This window comes from Seriola dumerili, unplaced genomic scaffold (genome assembly GCF_002260705.1).
Source record: "Seriola dumerili isolate Sdu_G_001 unplaced genomic scaffold, Sdu_1.0 BDQW01000169.1, whole genome shotgun sequence".
Classification (NCBI taxonomy): domain Eukaryota; kingdom Metazoa; phylum Chordata; class Actinopteri; order Carangiformes; family Carangidae; genus Seriola; species Seriola dumerili.
Window position 1 is genome coordinate 5,708,067 of NW_019174424.1, and position 19,404 is coordinate 5,727,470.

The window sequence follows — 19,404 nt, forward strand, 5'->3', positions numbered from 1 at the left end:
TTCAATTTAATTTGTTTGTGGAAATTCAATCATTAAAACATTTAGATGAGACTGGAGAAGGTGGAAGTAAAATCACAATCGTGTCTGAATGATTTGTCTAAGTCTTCAACACTGCAAGAATAAATGCTCCACTGTAATCAGTTGAATCAATTAAAAATTCAGTGCTCTTCCTCTCATAGTTATAGCCTTTTGTCACTTAAGTCTGTATTTGTTCAGATAAAGAAGTGTATAAATTTTAAAACACAAACAAATAAACTTTGTCCTTTTTTTTTTTGACGAAGCAAATTTCTCCAATTGGGAGGAGTTAAAAGTTCTTTAGAAAATGTTTCCCACTCACAACCTTTTTTCACATGCATAAAATATTAATCATAATCCGAAACTTAATTTGAAAATAACCCAACATTCACATTACAGCTATCAAAAGGAGCACAAACTGAGGTTACAGAGCATACACTCACCTGTGATGATCGCTATCAGTTCACACTTGTACATTGGCTGCCTCATTTATAGTGGGTGGGAGTGCCTGGTTCAGCAAGTTGTCTCTCTTCATTTTCGTCATGGCCTCTTTTCTCTGTCAGCTTACTATTTAGATGGCAAGCATGTTTAAGGAAGTGAATGCATAATTCTTTGGTCACTAAAAAAAGCCTTCTTAAAAATACAGGATACATCACGATGTCGTCCAATTGAACTGATTTGATTGATCAACCTTTGATTTGGCCAACACAATGTGGGTGTTAAAAATTTAAAATATAATTAATGCAAACCAGGTTATACTCAACTGTGAGTTAATAGACTCTCTGTTCTGTATCAAAATCTACAACCACAATTACAGCACTGAGGAAATATTTACTAAAAATGCTTTCACACTTCCTACACAAGTTGTTATGTTTCAAACATAATAACATAAACCAAGTAAATAAACCATACCACATAGGCTTATGGTCTGCCTTAAGGAAGCGAATGTAAAATTATTTAAACAAGAAAGAAGGTGGTCTAATGTTTTGTTCCCTAGATCATTACAAATGTAACAAGCTTCCTGCTCTAAATCTGTCCACTATTGCCTCAATTGCAGCAGGGAAATTATGGCTATAATTGTATCTTCATGAAATGATGCAGATTATAGTTTGTGTTCGATTCCAAATAAATAAAATTGATTTAAAGGACATTTAGCTGAAACACGTTGTTAAACTTTAAAGAATCTTTTTTTAAAATGTATGAGAGCTCTGGAACTGTAATTGGAAGTCTTCCAAAATTCCATTGATATTCAGTTGCAGGACACTTGAACATTTGACATCTCTGAAATGGCAGCTGTTTACCCCTAAGTGCATTAATATTAGAACAAGTTCAAGCAATGTTTGTTAACAATATATGTAATCTGAAATATATTTAGAGGTTGTGACTTTTGGTAATGAGTTTGGGACAAAATAATTCACGACTCTTACAAAGTTTGACAATAATAATAATGCTATATTTAAAACTTTTCTGTGCTAATCAAAAACTTCTTAACTGTAGGTGTTAGTATACTAAAAGAATACCTTAAAATCTATACCATGAATTTTATAATAATGTTTGTGCCTATTTGATCAAAATCAAAATCAAAGCACTTTATTAATAGGAATTCATTCAACACAAAGGTTTAAGATGCATGCATGGAGCTTAGTTCTGGAATTGGCCCCAAATTTGTGGTGTACAGTTACAGGACACCGCCACATCTCATATTCTGTAATAAAATTAATTATCCATAAAAGTTCAATCACCCGTTATATATATATATATATAACTCTCTAAATGGGCATGAAAACAGTTGGCAACTTGTTTGAGATCAGGCCCAAAAATAAGTTTCACCCAAGGCAAATTGCGCTTGCTACATTTGATAGGAGGTGTCATCTGTTAAAGAAGCATGATTAAGGTGTCCTGTCAAATCTTGAGGGCTTATGGTCCATTAGTGCTTTTTTGAGTCAAACTGGCAGACCATAGAAAACATAAACACAGAGGATAAAACACAATAAATTACAAAAAGTAGGTTAACAGTTTTCTTAACTTTTTTACTTAAGCTAATAGACTTGTTTTAGTTGTTCATGTAATCTAAGAATGGGTCTGTGTGTGTAGTGTGTGTGCGCGAGTGTGTGCGTGTGTTTTTGCATCCATACACGAATGCCTGTGTGTGTTTGTTAAGAGAGAGAGTGAAAAAGAATTTTTATCCAGAGAGTTTGCTGTTTTATAATGGAATACGATTACAATTTACATGGAAGACAACCTGGCATGCTCATCAAATCTAAATATTGTTTAAATAAAAAGTTTATCATTTAGACCCATTGTATCAATATTGTTCTTTGACATCGCGGTTTGGAGTTTGTGCTATGGAAGAAATCCCCTTTGTACACTGGTGGTGTTGATTTCTTTTGCTGCTTATGTGACATGGACATGTTATTGTACACATATATTTCCCTCTGGAGGTTACAAGTGATGAAAAATCCAAGTATTCCTCACTGGAAAGCACTGAACTCCTGCTGAGTTCAAAAACCAGACAGTAAAATGATGTTTTATGTTGGCTGACTGCAGACCAGAGATGGTCTGTAGGCCAACAAGGATTCAGTCATTAGTTTAAACTTGTGGAAGATGAAGAGTCATCAAAAGCTTGAGTGGAGGACCGCTTTCTGCTCCAAGATTCCACAAGCTTTGATTTCTTCCAAGACACATGGTGCAAAGACTTGCATGACTTGGCAACCTATAACTATTTGTCGCCTGTGACTTTCCAAATAGAGCATTAAAATGGATGCAGGTTAGCCATGAGCCTTTTTTGAGTCCAGAACAGAATCTTATTCCTCTGAAATGTATTCATTCAGAAAAAATATTTTTTCTTTACATTGGAACTTATGATATAAATTCCATTGTACTGCATGTAGTATAATGTAGGACAAATATAATACAAAATCATAATGTAATAGTCTCCCAACAGAGGAAGAATAATGTGACCATATAATATCTGTATGAGTGTCTGAACCAATCTGCCCACAGATGGTTCATGTCGTTTTGGTCAATACTGGACGATGAGTGAGAAGGCAAGATTAATTTCAGCTCTTTAGTTGACATTTTTTGTGTTGGTGAATTGTTGCAGCAAATGCCAGTATCTGCTTCATCCCTCCACTTCCATTTTCATTTATACTTGACTTGCTTCACCCTGTTCTTTTTCCTTTCTCAAACCATGTCAGCGATGTAGGAAACTGATCTTCTCAAAATTAGTCAAGATATCCTCAAGATATTATTGTGTGTACAATGTGCATATTTTACATCTACTTGCTTCCTCGTCCATTTTGTGTAGCTTTAAACTTTTGCTTCACAATATTCCAAGATTTTTGTACGTACACTGACATTGTAGAGTGCTTTTTCTGGACAACAATAAATTAATCATCAGAAAGAAAATGACAGGATCAGGATAGTGATGGCAATCAGCATCTTTATTGAAAAAATAAAGAGGCCCCAAGCATCGGTTCATATTTTATGAAACTCTGTTGAAAGGCATCAACTGGATGGTGATCTTTACTGCAGCAGACTCAGACTAAAAAAAAGACGGGGAATCAATTAGCAATTTTATATAATTCAAATTTAGAATCCAAGTTCCTATTTCATTACTAGCTGCACATCATGGCTTATATGTTTTTCACAATAGTCCTGGTTTTTTTGGTGTGGTGGTGTTGGGTTTGTGTTGTGTGTTTGTTGTGTGTGTGTGTGTGTGTGTGTGTGTGTGTGTTGTGGTTTTGTTGTGTTTGTGTTTTGTGTGTGGTGTGGTGTTGTGTGTGTGTTGCGCGCGCACTGCGCGTGTGCGTTGTGTGTTTGGTTTGTAAAATATGGCAAAATGTGGTTCTGAAGACACCTGCTGTAGCTTGAACTTTTGTCACAGCTGTGCAAGATACAGTCACACGTCATTGGGATTTAAATGAAGGCAGAGTTGACAACCTGAAGATGGTTGTGTTTCTGACTATGATACTGCATACTCACTTAATAATGTAGTAAAGACTGCTGAGTACACATGGTGGGAATGTCAACATGTTGCCAGATAGTAATTTTTGTGTAAAATATTGTCACATGACTTACCTTTCCAGTATCACGGCTCTTGGCTCTCAGCTTGTTAACTTGGGACTCAGCGATGTCAGCGCGCTCCTGAGCTTCTTCCATCTCATGCTGAACCTTTCTCAGTCTGGACAGGTGGGTGTTTGCCTGCTCCTCTGTGAAGGGTTGCGAGACGAGTATGTTTTATTTTGTTTAAATATTCAATTGTTGGTTTCTTTATGCTCATTAATCGATTTGTGCTTACCTTCCCCAAAAGTGTCATATTTAAAACCCAAATACATTTGACTCATCAGACTCCTCAGACCTGGTCCTCTTGTAAGCCCTTTGACTTTGAGCTGCCACAGCTTGTCCCCACTCAGATCCATGCAGGTCCTGTTGCACATTCTTCTTGTCCTCCTCAGTCTGTATAAATTAAGAATTGTTACTGAAGGAGTACAGAGACAGAATAAAGAAATTAAGAACTCACAGTAGTTTTTAGGGTTAACAGACATTACCTGTAGGTCAACTCTTTCACTCTCCTCTCATATTTGCGGACACCTTTCACAGCTATCACTTCCTCGTCTCTGCTCAGCGTCAACTTCAGCTTCCGTTCACGGACCTGTGGCATTGATGGTAAAGGATTCATCAAAAAGGTGAATCCTCATTCTTTGTTTATAATGAACATTTAAAGTATATGTATTCATACCCTGGACTCCAGTTTCTGGAGAGCTGCTTTTGCCACCCTTCATGGCAGGGGGGAGGTTTCAGCTCATCCTGACGATGCTGCAGGTCTTTGACTGTGACCTGCCAGGTTCTTCTTCAATCCTCTCCAGGTGAGCACTGGCTGTCCGCTCCTTCTTCAGCTCCTCAGCATCATGAGCCTGAAATTATAAATGGCTGTAATTACACTTTCATACCTGAAAATCCTTCACAGCACTTGTTGACACATAAATGAAGACCACATTAACATTTCTTGAGATGTTACTCAATCAGTGATGGCCTTTTTGGCTTCTCCTCAGCATTTCTTGCTTCCTGAATAGAATCATCCACTTCACTCTGAACTTGCACAAGTCAGACTCCAGCTTCTTCTTGGTGTTCAGAGACTGGTATTCTGAATGTTAAGACAAGTCATGTTTGAATATAATGTTATATAATGTATTTTCAAGAACACTCATTTTCCATTTTCATTGAATGAATGGAAACAAACCTGAGAGTGAAGCAGTCCGACCGCTCACTAGCATCAAAACCACTCTGCTCAGCCACTTTGCGTCCTCTCTCTGTCTGCTCCGAGCGCTCTCAGCTCCTCAATCTCAGCCACCATCAGGCCATTTCTGCGCTCCACACATGTACAACCTGCTCCTTCATGTCTTTCTGTCTCTGACGCAATCATCAAGGTGCCAGTAGGGCATCCTGATAACAAGAGAAAAAAACAATGAGATTTCTTAGTTTTTGTAGTTGTTTGTTTTAATAAGATGATCATATAATCCTTACCTAAGCTGTCCCTGGACATTCCTCAGTTGTTCTGTGCTTCAGCACGCCTGCCTGTGGCATGACTCAGCTGAATCTCCATCTCATTCAGGTTCCCTCCATCTTCTTCTTGACTCCTCAGGGGCTATTTCCTGCTCCTGAACTCAGCATCAAGATCAAGAGTGCTCTGCATGGAGTCCATCACCCTCTGGCTGTTCCTCTTGATCTGCTCCATCTCCTCATCCTTCTCTGCCAGCTTCCTGTCAACCTCACCCTTGACCTGGTTGAGCTCAAGCTGAACACGGAGAATCTTGGCCTCCTCATGCTCCAGTGTGCCCTGAGATTATTTTAAACAGTCATGTTAATAAAACTTGCTAGAATGAACACTTCAATACTGTAGACTTGGACTAAATTGATTTGACAGAAAATAATTTTCAATGATTTCTGTCTTTTTCATCTGTATTACTTCAGCTTCCTCCAGCGCTGACTGAATTTCAGTCTTCTCAGTCTCCACAGTCTTCTTGGCTTTCTCCAGCTCATGGATGCTCTTTCCAGTCTCACCAATCTGTTCAGTCAGGTCTGAGATCTCCTCTATTGAGCAACCAAAACAAAAAGTTAGAGTAACTCAGACTTAATACTGTATGCAGTATACATTAGATCTACACACATACCATTTATGTGTCAAGGTTTTTACCCTGAGAAAAACTCTTAAACTACCACAGAAGGTAAAAGAATTACTATAACAGTCACATTAAATCCAGTGAGATTAACATACGCTGCAGGTTCTTGTTCTCTCTCTTCATGGTCTCCAGGTGATCCAGAGCCTCCTCATAAGAGTTCTTCATCTTGAACAGTTCAGTGCTGAGAGAGCGAGCCTCCTTCTGGGCTCCTTCCAGCTCTGCCTGGCCCTCCTCATACTTCTGTTTCCATTCTGCAAGGACCTAGATTTGTATAGGTTAATTAAATGATTGGTTACTACTTCAGGTATGTTTTCTTCAGATAAAATTGGTTTTGATTTCCAGTTGAAATATTTACCTTATCAAAGTTCCTCTGCTTCTTGTCAAGGTTGGCTGCCAGACTATTAGCTCTCTCCACATCAATCATGAGGTCCTCCACCTCACCCTGCAGCCTCTGCTTGGTCTTCTCCAAAGAGGCACACTTAGAGTTGACAGCCTCAATGGATTCCTCAGCATCCTGCAGGCGCTGGGCAAGCTTTTTCCTGTAATGAAGAATAATTAATTTGTTAATTTCTATTGTTAATTTGAACAAATAAATTTAAGGAAAACGAATTAAAACAATGAACAGGTAGTTACATACTTAGCCTCCTCCAGTTCCTCAGTGCGCTGGATAGCATCAGTCTCATATTTGGTTCTCCACTGAGCCACCTCACTGTTGGCCTTGGACATTCCTCGCTGCAGCTCAGCCTTGGCCTCCTGCTCCTCCTCAAACTGCTCTCTGAGCAGGTCACAGTCATGGCGGGCTGACTGAACAGCGTGGGCCAGGGCATTCTTGGCCTGTTGAACATGACAAAACATTTAACCCACCAATGAAGCAGAAAAATATTGTGTAAGGAAATACTTCATCAGGTTGAAACATGTTGATTTAGTTAGTTGGATCATATTCTTTACATCATATTTGCTTTATAGCATCAAGTAACATTTATCTGTCTTTTCATTATCTGAAATGTAATTCATAAGAAGATTTCAGTTCACAATAATAGCAGTATGTCTGTATGGATACTTTTACTGTGGGACCCTAAAGATGACTGAGTTTTGACTTTTTAATAGTGTTACAATATAAATTGTATGTATTTTTTAATGACTACATGCAAAAAGGAGGGCTCCATTCAGCTGCTTCTAAGACCCAATAATAGGAAATGTGTACCTTGACTTCCTCCTCAATGTGTCTCTTGAGCTCCTCAATCTGCTGAGTGAAGGCCTGCTTGCCCCTGGTCAGCTGGGAAACAAGAGCTTCCTTCTCCTCAAGCTGGCGAGAAAACTCACCTGAAGGACGATATATAAATGGCATTATAAAAACTGATTAACCCACCAACAGCCAATTGTTTTATTAAAGTGACTCACACATTCTCTGCTGCAGTCTTGCCTTATGTGCATTAATGTCATTCAACTGGCGAACATTCTTCATCATTTTGCCTTTGAGCTCCACTTTCAGCTGGTCCTCAAGAGTTCTGCACATTTTCTCCAAGTTGCCCTACAACAACAAAACATGAAGCTGTCCGTTTCTCCTAGAACTTGTAACTACTGCAATACATTTGTACTTACAGCTCATATTCTCTGTGCATGATAAAAGCAAACCCCTCACTTCACAAGCAACTAACCTTAGATTTGGCAACAGCCTCCATGTTGCTGGAGAGGTCGTGTCAATCTCCATCTTGTTACCGCCTCTTCTCCTTCTCCAGCTTCGCTGACACGCTGGAGTGTTGTCGATCTGCTCTGCCCAAGCTCTGCAACACTATCACGCGCATGCTTCTTGGGTAGAGCTGATGCGGGTAGATTCATTGCTGCAGAGTTGACTCTTCAAGCGTCTCGACCGCAGACAATATAACAACAATACAATTCTTTCATCTCAATCTGGGCGGCTGTTGCTCCACCAGCTTCCTCAAGCCTCTCACTGATCTCCTCCAGCTCTCTTGAGAGGTCAGCCCTCTGCTTCTCAACCTTAGCCCGAGCAGCCCTCTCAGCTTCAATCTCTTCCTCCAGCTCCTCAATGCGAGCCTACATTTGATAGTAGCAATATTAAGAAGACTCATTAACCAGAATGTAATTTGTTCTTTATGATTTCACTGGTTCTGATATGTAAATCAACTATGTTACCTGGAGTTCTTTGATCTTCTTCTGTAGCTGAGCACCAAGTGACTGTTCATCCTCAATCTTGCTGAGGAGCTGACTGGTCTCAAACTCCTTTCTGTAATAGGAAATAAAGAGCATCTTCAGTGTTATTGTTGATGTTCTGACTTGAATGCAGTGCCTTGTGTTGGAAGTAAAAAGGATAAGGTTCAGTAGTCTAATAAGATTACAGCCCTGATAGTGGCTGCTTGAGGCTTTAATTGGGCACAACTATGCTTTGAAGTAAATGCTAACATGCTCATTTCTAATGACATTACTAACAAGCTGATGTGCTGCAGGTATATTGTGTACCATGTTCACTTTTTTAGTTATATCTTTTGATATTGTATTATTTACTATTTAGCACCAAACACTAATTAGCACCAAGTACTAGTTGAGGCAGATGGGAATATCAGTGGGTTGGCAGGCATTTTGTCTTAAACACATAAAACAATCTATCCAGTAAATTTAGACGTTTGAGTTTGGATTAAATTGCTCAATTGACTGACGGATCAGCATTTATGTTGTTCTTAGTGTGCAATTTGTCTGATATTCAAAAGAGGGTTAAAACAAGGCAATACCTACTTCTTGATTTTCTCATCAGATTGCTGCTTGTCATTCTCCAGATCCATGATGGATTCCTGGGCCAGTTTCAGATCTCCCTCAAGCTTCCTCTTGGCTCTCTCAAGGTCCATGCGGAGCTTCTTCTCTTGCTCCAGAGATCCCTCAAGCTAGGACATAACACTTGTCAATTATAACTGAACAATAAAAGATCACGAAAGAGGGTCAAAGCAATTGTTGACTTACATCGTCCACTTGCTGTTCCAGCTTTGTCTTGGCCTTGGTCAGAGTGTTGACTTTGTCTTCCTCTGCCTGGAGATCATCCAGTGTTTGCTGGTGGGCCTCTTGGAGTGCTTTCTTCTCCTTGGTTAACTTGGCAATAGACTCATCTTGAGATGCCATCTCCTCTGTGAGGTTTTTCACCTGAAAATTGTATGAAAGGCACATTTGAATGTCAACCATATATCTAAAAAATGAATGTACATGTATTTAAGTTTCGACTTAAATGAACTGAACCTTGTTTTCAGTGGCATGTTTCTCTTTCTCCACTTTAGCCAAGGTGAGCTCCAAGTCATCAATGTCCTTCTTCAGCTCAGAGCATTCATCCTCCAGCTTCCTCTTCTTGGCAGTCAGCTCAGCATTGATTTCCTCTTCATCCTCCAGTCTCTCAGTTGTCTCTTTGAGTTTGGCCTCGAGCTGGATTTTGCTCTTAATGAGCCCTTCACACCTTTCCTCAGCATCTGATAGGTTCTCAACTTCCTATAGTGTATTTTAACATAGAATAGGATAATTTGTTGTTATTTTATGCTTGAGGTTTTATTATTCATTGGTGTTTGCTAATTATTCATTTAGTTAATGTGAACATTTTTCAATTGTTACATATACAAACAGAAGACAACGATAAAACATGTACACAATGTAATATTTGGTCTACCAATAACTCCACAGGTGTGATTTATGGATTATGATTTTGTCTAAATTACTAAATAAGCAATTTATACAACTAAATTATTAGTGATCCAAGAAACTATATGTGTGTATATAATATTGTATTCACCGAAGCCACTTGCAGTTGCAGGTCATTCTTCTCCTGCAGCAGGGAAACCATCTTCTCCTCCAATTCCTTCTTCTTGGCCAGGGCAGTAGCCAGGTCTGATTGCATCTTCTCATAATTCTCCTTCATCTGTTGGAGCTCCTTCTCAGTCTCAGCACTCTTCAAAAGAGGCTTGATCTTGAAGTACAGGTTCATCCATGGCCAATTTTTCACATTCATGAATGAACGGATATTGTACTGGATGCTGAAGATGGATTCCCTGGAAAAAATAATCACAGATATTGTGCAATTACTTCTGCAATGGGATTTCATTGAAATGCTGACCCTAACTATTTAAGAAAAATATTTGTATAATCGGACAGTACAGTCCAGAGTATTATTTGAAAATCCTACCTCCTCTCCATCATCTTAACAAACTCCTTCCTCATGAGGTATCCTCTGCAGAGAGCCTGAGTCATGGTTACCAATGTAGCCAGTTTGTCATCTCTCATCTCCTCCAGGGCACCCAGCAGACCAGCTTTGAAGAACACCTATGGTGTCAAATCAAGGTAATCAGTCATAATAAATATTGATACAAAAGGATGACTCCATAAGTAAAAATCTGTGAACATTTTCTGCAAGAATTAACCTTTGTGTGCCCAAACTTGTACTGAGTGTGGTCCACATCAATGGAGCCCAGCAGCTTCTCTGAAGCTTTCTTGTTGTCAATGAACTGTCCCTCAGGGATGACACTGGCATTCAATACTTTGTATCTACAAGACAAAATGATATTGTTACTTGTATTTTCCTTTCATATCTTCCTTGTGTTAACCACCACAATGCCTCATCTGAAATCAGCCTGACTTTCATATAATGAAAACTGTAGACACCTCTGCTTGAAGTCACCATAGAGGATTCTGCTGGGGAAGCCCTTTCTGCAGATTCTGATGCCTTCCAGCACACCGTTACACCTCAGTTGGTGGATGACCAAGAAGTTCTCCATAAGACCTGAGAGTAAATGAATACATTTTAAAATATTTCTTTGTAACACAGTGTAACATAAAATGCAAAAAGCAGGTCTCTGGGCTTCTTACCTGGGGTCTTGGTTTCATTGGGAATCAGGCAACGCACAAAGTGAGGATGAGTGCTCCTCAAGTTGGTCATCAGCTTGCCCAAGTTCTCCTGTGGATCACAATTATAAGATAATAGGTCAAACATGATATTAATATGAGGTTTTTAACCGTTGAAATAATGTTGTGAAACAATACCTACTCTGAAAAGAGCAGATACAGTCTGGAAGGAGCCACCCTTCTTCTTACCGCCCTTCTTGCCGCCGCCACCAGCAGCGTCTGCATTGTAAAAACATTACATTTTATTCATGAGACTGAACGACNGATAATAGGTCAAACATGATATTAATATGAGGTTTTTAACCGTTGAAATAATGTTGTGAAACAATACCTACTCTGAAAAGAGCAGATACAGTCTGGAAGGAGCCACCCTTCTTCTTACCCTTCTTGCCACCACCACCAGCAGCGTCTGCATTGTAAAACATTACATTTTATTCATGAGACTGAACAAATTATGCTGTCATAATTGTTTTAAGTTTAAATCACAATTTTTAAATATGACTGCAAACTTGCTGCACTTTGTGCAGTAACTTTTTAATAAACTGGAAATACTGATTAAATGTTTAAAGCTTACAAAAAAATCTACTTCATCCTTCATCCTTTACTATTAATGCACCATTAATAAGATACCATAAGATAAGCTTTGAAATTTCGAAGTTGAAAGTATTGGGCATTTCTCCTACTTCAGTTGATCTGCAGTATCCATACAGTAGTTTAGGAGAATGAATCATGGAATCAATACAGAATATTAGCGCTTCTGATTACTCTGCTCACTCTTATTTCTTACCGTCAGCGCCACCATGAGCTGCATAAAGGAAGGCCAGGAGTTTGTTTGATGCCTTCTGGTAGAGCTGAACAACTGAGTCGTTCAGGGGGTCCTTGTTCTTGTCCAGCCAGCCACTGATATTGTAGTCCACTGTACCAGCATAGTGCACCAGGGAGAAGTGAGCCTCAGCCTTGCCCTTTGCAGGTTTTGGCTTCTCAAAGGCCTTGGTTTTGCCAAGATGCTGATCATGCAGCTTGTTCTTGAAAGTTGTGTCAGAGGCCTTGGGGAACATGCACTCCTCTTCAAGGATGGAGAAGATGCCCATTGGCTGAGAAGAATTTACATTTCATATTGAAATTAAACTGTGGAAGCTACCATTTGCACATGAAAAAATTAATAATGTATACCCAAATGGCCACTTACCTTCTCAATAAGCTCAATGCAGGCAGCCAAGTCCATACCAAAGTCAATGAACTCCCATTCAATGCCTTCTTTCTTGTACTCCTCTTGCTCCAGGACAAACATGTGGTGGTTGAAAAACTGTTGCAGTTTCTCATTGGTGAAGTTGATGCAAAGTTGCTCCAAGCTGTTGAACTGTAATTACAGGAAGATGTTCAATTTCATGGCAATATTGTGTTAAACGTTCAAATTACTCCAATATTTTTTCAAACTTACATCAAAGATCTCAAATCCAGCGATATCCAACACTCCAATGAAGAATGATCTGGCCTGCTTTGTGTCCAGCATCTCATTGATACGGATGACCATCCACAAGAACATTTTCTCATAGATAGACTTGCACAGAGCCATAACGGAATTGTGGACCTAGAAATTGGGATTTCAGCATTGAAATTTCCTGACTAAAACAATATATTCATGTGAACATGCAAATACTTTATCATTTTTAAAACATTTAATTTCACTTCATTACCTGTGGAACGGTCTGACCTTTGGTCACCATCTCATTTCCGACCTTGACTCTTGGGTAGCACAGGGCTTTCAGCATATCAGCTGAGTTCAGGCCCAAGAGGTAAGCGATTTTATCAGCCTCTAATGGAAAGGTGGACAAGAGTGCTAAGTACACATGGACTTGAATAGTATTTTCAGATCAGAAAACTTACATGAGTGTGGTATTATTTCGATTATTACCCTCATTGCCATCAGGTTCAGCCTGCTCCTCACGCTGCTTCTGCTTGAATTTCATGTTGCCATGATGCATCACAGCACCAGTGAGCTTGTAGATACCCAATTTCTCCTCAGCAGTGAAACCCAAGATGTCAATGGCAGTCTGCAGTGGAAATGAAGTAAAGTTATCAGTAATTGCAACATTTCCCTCATTATACTCTTTATTTAACTAATTTGTCGACTTACATCTGTTGCAATGAACTCCTCCACATCATCAATGCTTTTGACCGTGATTTCACCCTGACTGATCATATGATAGTCATAGGGGTTGGTGCTGATCAGAAGAGCCTCTAGAAGGGCGAACACAAAATTCATGAGATTTTCTTTTGATACTGTTTGTAGTTTTGTCAGAATTTTAAGTCCAAGACATCTTTTAACATACCCAGAAGCTCAGGCTTGTGGCCTGTCATCAGCTGATAGAAGATATGGTAGCTCCTCTCAGCAGACAACTGGAAGGTGACACGAGACTTCTCCAGCAGATCTAAGAGTAGCAAATTCAATTGGATAATATGTGATTACTTCTTATAATATAGTGGTTTTAGTTCATCAAAGACCACATGTTAGTTCACAGGAATCTTGACTTACACCTTCGTTGGAACTTACATGTTTCAATATCAGCTGAAGACAGCTTTCCAGCAGAACCAAAGTGGATTCTGATAAATTTACCCTAGAGAGACAGATTTTTGATAACATTAATTTTGTATAGTTTAGCAAGAAAAGAAAAATATATTTCCTGTATTACTTACAAAACGAGAGGAGTTGTCATTCCTCACAGTCTTGGCATTACCATAGGCCTCCAGCAGAGGGTTGGCTGCAACAATTTGGTCCTCAAGGGAGCCCTGCAGGAGAAGATTAGAGTTACATGAGCTGTACATCCAAAATAACTTTTCTCTGTCAAAACCGTTAATGTTAAACAACCAATTTTACCTGCATCTTGCCAGGGGTTGCCTCAGCCTTCTTCGCTCCAAGAGCTGCAATTGTTGCAAAATACTGGATGACACGCTTGGTGTTGACAGTCTTTCCTGCACCGGATTCTCCACTGAGGTAGAAGGGGCACATTATCAAGATTGTGTTTCTTTATCATAAGATTTATAAAGATTTAACACAACATTTTGTGCTATACTCACGTAATCAGGATAGACTGGTTCTCACGATCTGAAATACAAACATGCATACTTCACATGAGTTCCTTTTTCCTTGTTTTCCTTCAGAAAGGTTTTGCTTAAGTTGAATTCCATTTCTCTATACATACACACTTAAAAATTTTTAACTTTGCGCTTACCAGTGAGCATGGACTGATAGGCATTGTCAGAGATGGAGAAGATGTGGGGTGGTGCCTCAATCCTCTTCTTGCCTCTGTATGCACCCACAACGACAGCATCATATACCGGAAGCCACTTGTAGGGATTCACAACAACACAGAACAACCCAGAGTAGGTCTGTAAAAGTAGAGAGTATAAATAGTGTTAGGTAAACATATACATAAAGTGTAGTGTAAGTAAGTAGGTACGTAATTAAAGTTTATTTATTGGCTAGCACTATTCACAGATACAAAATACTTTAATGAATCAAAATGTACAAAAGTTCCAAACACAGACAGGGAAACAGGCCATAAAAACCAATGGAATAAAATGGAGCAGCTGCTCAGACAAGCTAACCAAAAGCCTGTCTGAACAAAAATGTTTTTAGCTGCTTTAAAAAGATGTCCCATGAGTTTAGTGATCGCAAAGAAAAAGGGAGAGCATTGCATAAACTGTGTGAAACAACTTGAAATATGTATTATAGTGGAAACTCACATAGATCATCCATGATGCATAACGATCTTTGAGGTTATACAACACGCAAGGCTCATTGAGGTGGGTCATCATGGCCATGTCCTCAATTTTGTCAAACTTTGGAGGGTTCCTTTGATGGATGTCATCCTCTTTTACAGTGACAGTCTGAAAAGGGAATACAGCAAAACATAATGAAACTGATGTCACTGTAGTTCACAGTGTCAGTTTGAATTTAAAACACACAATGAATTAATCCTTCAGTAAATGCTTTGCTAAGCTTCCATTTCAATTAAATGTTCATTATTGAAACAGATTGCAATGTTTTGGTTAAGAAAATAAAATTTTCATTTCAAATTGTATAATTAGTGCATCATTGTATAATTAATCACATACCTTTCCTCCGTCAGTCTCAACTGTGGCTTTGCCACCCTCTTTCTTCGTAAGTTTACCCTTCACGTACATCTCATCAGCATCAACCACAAAGTAGGCTGTTTTGGCATCAAAAGGAGTGTTTTGTGCCTCAATCCTCTCTCTCTCTGGCTTCCGGAGGTAGATGGCCGCCGGGCCATATTGCTCCATTTCCGCGTCTGTGCTCATGGTGGCACTTTAGTCGAGACTGAAAAAATGATAGTTAACATATCAACATGAAATCTCTTTGGTGTAGTTTCCATCTGATAGTGGAGATTTCATTTGGTTCCTATGGTGACATCTCCTACCTCAGCTCGTTCCAAAAAAGACTGAGTGGTGTAGTCTCTGGAGGAGTCTCAAGATGCTGTGAAAAGATAATTAAACACGAGCACAAAAAGTTCAGTTGGTTTTTCATTTAAATTTAGTTGTGGAAATTCAATCAATTTAAAAACATTTAGATGAGACTGAGAAGGTGGAAGTTAAAAAAAAATCCACAATCGTGTTGAATGATTTTGTCTAAAGTCTTCAAACCTAAGAAATAAATGCTCACTGTAATCAGTTGAATCATTAAAAATTCAGTGCTCTCCTCTCATAGTATAGCCTTTTGTCACTTAGTCTGTATTTGTTCAGATAAGAAGTGTAATAAATTTTAACACAAAACAAATAAACTTTGTCCTTTTTTTTTTGAAGAAGCAATTTCTCAAATTTGTGAGGAGTTAAAAGTTCTTTTAGAAAAATGTTTCCCACTCAACACCTTTTTTCACATGCCATAAAATTTAATCATAATCCGAAACCTACATTTGAAAGATAACCAAACATTCACTTTACCAGCTAATCAAAAGGAGCACAAACTGAGGTTACAGAGCATACACTCACCTGTGATGGATGCCTATCAGTTCACACTTGTACATTGCTGCCTCATTTATAGTGGGTGGGAGTGCCTGGTCAGCAGTTGTCTCTCTCTCATTTTGGTCATGGCCTCTTTTCATCCTGTAGCTTATTTAGTGGCAGCGATGTTTAAGGAAGTGATATGCATAATTCTTTGTCACTAAAAAAAGCACTTCTTAAAAATACAGGATACATCACGATGTCGTACCAATTGAACTGATTTGATTTGATTGCAACCTTTGATGTGGCCAACACAATGTGGGTGTTAAAATTTAAAATATGAATTAATGCATACACCAGGTATATCAACTGTGAGTTAATAGACTCTCTGTTGTATCAAAATTACAACACAATTACAGCACTGAGGAAATATTTACTAAAATGCTTTCACACTTCCTACACAAGTTGTTATGTTCAAACATAATAACATAAACCAAGTAAATAAACCATACCACATAGGCTTATGGGTCTGCCTAAGGAAGCATGAATGTAAAATTATTTAACAAGAAAGAAGGTGGTCTAATGTGTTTGTTCCCTAGATCATTACAAGATGTAACAAGCTTCCTGCTCTAAATGCTGGTCCACTATTGCCTCCAATTGCAGGCAGGGAAGTTATGGCTAAATTGTATCATTCATGAAATGATGCAGATTATAGTTTGTGTTCGATTCCAAATAAAATAAAACTTGATTTAAAGGACATTTAAGCTGAAACATGTTGTTAACTTTAAGAATCTTTTTTTAAAATTTATGAGTAGCTCTGGGAACTCGTATTGGAAAGTCTTCCAAATTCCATTGATATTCAGTTGCAGGACACTTGAACATTTGACATCTCTGAAATGGCAGACTGTTTACCCCTAAGTGGCATTAATATAGAACAGTTGTCAGCAAATGTTGTTTAAACAATGATATGTATCTGAAATATAATTTAGAGGTTGTGAGTTTGGTAATGAGTTTGGGACAAAATAATTCACGACTCTTAACAAAGTTTGACAATAATAATAATGCTATATTTAAAACTTTTACTGTGCTAATCAAAAACTTCTTAACTTGTAGGTGTTAGTAATACCTAAAGAATACCTTAAAATCTATACCATGAAGTTTATAATAATGTTTGTGCACTATTTGATCAAAATCAAAATCAAAGCACTTTATTAATAGGAATTACATCACACAAAGGTTTTAAGATGCATGCATGGAGCTTAGTTCTGGAATTGGCCCCAAATGTTTGTGGTGTACAGTTACAGGACACCGGCACATCTCATATTCCTGTAATAAAATTAATTATCCATAAAAGTTCAATCACCCGTTATATATATATATATATAACTCTCTAAATGGGCATGAAAACAGTTGGCAACTTGTTTGAGATCAGGCCCAAAAATAAGTTTCACCCAAGGCAAATTGCGCTTGCTACATTTGATAGGAGGTGTCATCTGTTAAAGAAGCATGATTAAGGTGTCCTGTCAAATCTTGAGGGCATTATGTCCATTAGTGCTTTTTTGAGTCAAACTGGCAGACCATAGAAAACATAACACAGAGGATAAAAACAATAAATTACAAAAAGTAGGTTAACAGTTTTCTTAACTTTTTTTCTTAGCTAATACTGACTTGTTTCAAGTTGTTCATGTAAATCTAAGAATGGGTCTGTGTGTGTATGTGTGTGTGCGCGAGTGTGTGCGTGTGTTTTTGCATCCATACACGAATGCATGTGTGTGTTTGTTTGTAAGAGAGAGAGTGAAAAAGAATTTTTATCCAGAGAGTTTGCTGTTTATAATGGAATACGATTACAATTTACATGGAAGACAACCTGGATGCTCATCAAATCTAAATATTGTTTAAATAAAAAGTTTATCATTTAGACCCATTGGTTACAATATTGTTCCTTTGACATCGCGGTTTGGAGTTTGTGCTATGGGAAGAAATCCCCTTTGGTACACTGGTGGTGTTGATTTCTTTTGCTGCTTATGTGACATGGACATGTTTATTGTACACCATATATTCCCCTCTGGAGGTTACAAGTGATGAAAAATCCAAGTATTCCTCACTGGAAAGCACTGAACTCCTGCTGAGTTCAAAACCAGACAGTAAAATGATGTTTATGTTGGCTGACTGCAGACCAGAGATGGTCTGTAGGCCAACAAGGATTCAGTCATTAGTTTAAACTTGTGGAAGATGAAGAGTCATCAAAAGCTTGAGTGGAGAGACCTCTTTCTGCTCCAAGATTCCACAAGCTTTGATTTCTTCCAAGACACATGGTGCAAAGACTTGCATGACTTGGCAACCTATAACTATTTGTCGCCTGTGACTTTCCAAATAGAGCATTAAAATGGATGCAGGTTAGCCATGAGCCTTTTTTGGAGTCCAGAACAGAATCTTATTCTGCTGAAATGTATTCATTTCAGAAAAAATATTTTTTCTTTTACATTGGAACTTATGATATAAATTCCATTGTACTGCATGTAGTATAATGTAGGACAAATATAATACAAAATCATAATGTAATAGTCTCCCAACAGAGGAAGAATAATGTTGACCATATAATATCTGTATGAGTGTCTGAACCAATCTGCCCACAGATGGGTTCATGTCGTTTTGGTCAATACTGGACGATGAGTGAGAAGGCAAGATTAATTTCAGCTCTTTAGTTGACATTTTTTGTGTTGGTGAATTGTGCAGCAATGCCAGTATCTGCTTCATCCCTCCACTTCCATTTTCATTTATACTTGACTTGCTTCACCCTGTTCTTTTTCCTTTCTCAAACCATGTCAGCGATGTAGGAACTGATCTTTCAAAATTAGTCAAGATATCCTCAAGATATTATTGTTGTACAATGTTGCATATTTTACATCTACTTGCTTCCTCGTCCCATTTTGTGTAGCTTTAAACTTTTGCTTCACAATATTCCAAGATTTTTTGTACGTACACTGACATTGGTAGAGTGCTTTTTCTGGACAACCCAATAAATTAATCATCAGAAAGAAAATGACAGGATTCAGGATAGTGATGGCAATCAGCATCTTTATTGAAAAAATAAAGAGGCCCCAACCATCGGTTCATATTTTATGAACTCTGTTGAAAGGCATCAACTGGATGGTGACTCTTACTCAGCAGACTCAGACTAAAAAAAAGACGGGAAAATCAATTAGCAATTTTAAATATTCAAATTTAGGAATCAAGTTCTATTTCATTACTAGCTGCAACATCATGGCTTATATTGTTTTCACAATAGTCTGTGTGTGTGTGTGTGTGTGTGTGTGTGTGTGTGTGTGTGTGTGTGTGTGTGTGTGTGTGTGTG

General features: G+C 38.3%; 1 pseudogene; it reads right to left on the reverse strand.

Annotated features, from left to right (window-relative positions):
* The window catches only part of LOC111227310, a 38,316-nt pseudogene that overhangs the window by 2,457 nt on the left and 16,455 nt on the right, over positions 1-19,404 (reverse strand).